Raw genomic sequence first — 1,725 nt, 5'->3', positions numbered from 1 at the left:
CCCTCTACACCTGCCTGACAGGAGGCTGTAGGGAGGTGGGGGTCGGCCTCTTCTCCCTGGTAGCAGACGATAGGATGAGGGGGAATGGTCTGAAGTTGTCAGGCTCTGGAAGGGGCTGCCCAGGGAGGTGGTCAAGTCCTCATCCCTGGAGGTATTTAAAAGGATAGATGTGATACTTAGGGACATGGTTTAGTGGTGGGATGTCAGGGTTAGGTTAAGGGTTGGACTCGATGATCTTAAAGGTCTTTTCCAACCAAAGTGATTCTATGATTCTATGGAGGCTGCAAAGGCAAAGGCAGACCAGTGGTGTGCAGCTCAGCTCAGTGGGAAGGAGACAGGGGCCAGAGAAAGAGGAGAGGAGTGACTGGAGGACACATGGAGAGACAGCCAAGGAGACGGATGGGGAGCGAGGAACTGCTCTTCTTTCCTAAGGCTACTACCCACGAAAGCACTGCCCCAGTGCCTTGCAGTTGTAGGGTTGCTGAACCCTGCTTTATTCCTCCTACGCAGCCTGATGGAATGGTGCGAGGATGTCTCCTGCCCTGTGCTCAGGGATGAAGAAGGGAGGCATGGAAAGGTCGAGGACTGCGGGATGCCATCAGCCCCGGGCAGCCCCAGCAGCAGCAGGTTGCACGTGGCTTGGACAGCCCTTTGAGAGCTACAGGGATCCTCCAGAGATGTTGGGGCCTTTTGCAAGTTGCTTGGTAAAAGCTAGAAAACTGAGCAGCCATTCAAGTCCCCCGGTGACTGCTGGACATAGGTGACTTGCCCAAATGATGACTGCAGTTAGGGGTTGGACCTCCTGGTTGGACGTATCCTGCAATCTGGGCTCTCGCCCAGCCATGGTGCCTGACACTGCTCTTGTGTCACCCCGCTGTGACCAGGCTTCCTGCAAAAGCAGAACAGGTGGGACAGAAGGGAAGGCGCCTGGTGCCTTTCTTGCTCTAGTTCACAGCTTCGCATTTCCACCAAACTGGTCAGTGAAGGTGGATTTGCGCTAAGATGCCCGCGCTGCAGCCCAGGTATGGACACAGGTTCTGCACAGATCCAACCTGTCAGATCCATTTTGGGGGGCTGTGGCTCCACAGGACATGGAGCTGAGCTGAAAAGGAGGGCAAGGATGTGGATGGATGCAGCTATTTCTGCAGTGCATGTGAGCTGGAGCTCTTTACCTTTCCCTTCCAAATCGTGCTTCGCAATGCCTGTGAGACATCCCCCGGAGAAGATGACCCTGCTGAATGCTGGGCTGCGTCGGGCAGGTGGGCACAGGCGAAGCGTGGCTTGTTCTGTGCGCTGGGCAGGCTGTGCCAGCTTCCCTGAAGGAATGGCTTTCGGCCGGGAAAACACTGTCTGCCCAACCGAGCACTCTCTTGCCTTGATTCGCCTGGAATTTGTCAAGGGAGCCAAACCTCCGCAGTGCTGTGAGAGAACATTTTGATTTCCATTTTGAAACATCCTCCCTTTCAGTTTTGTCTTATAAAACCCTTCTTTTGAATGGGTGGACTGTTCGGTGGATAAGGAACTGGCTGGATGGTCGCATCCAGAGGGTAGTGGTCAATGGCTCGATGTCCGGATGGAGACCGGTGACGAGTGGTGTCCCTCAGGGGTCCGTACTGGGACTGGTGCTGTTTAATGTTTTCACCAATGACTTAGACAGTAAGATCAAGTGCACCCTCAGCAAGTTTGCGGATGACACCAAGCTGAGTGGTGCAGCTGACACACCAG

Source organism: Egretta garzetta, unplaced genomic scaffold, assembly GCF_000687185.1.
Source record: "Egretta garzetta isolate BGI_Z169 unplaced genomic scaffold, ASM68718v1 scaffold235, whole genome shotgun sequence".
In the NCBI taxonomy this organism is placed as follows: Eukaryota; Metazoa; Chordata; class Aves; order Pelecaniformes; family Ardeidae; genus Egretta; species Egretta garzetta.
This window is presented reverse-complemented; position numbering follows the sequence as displayed.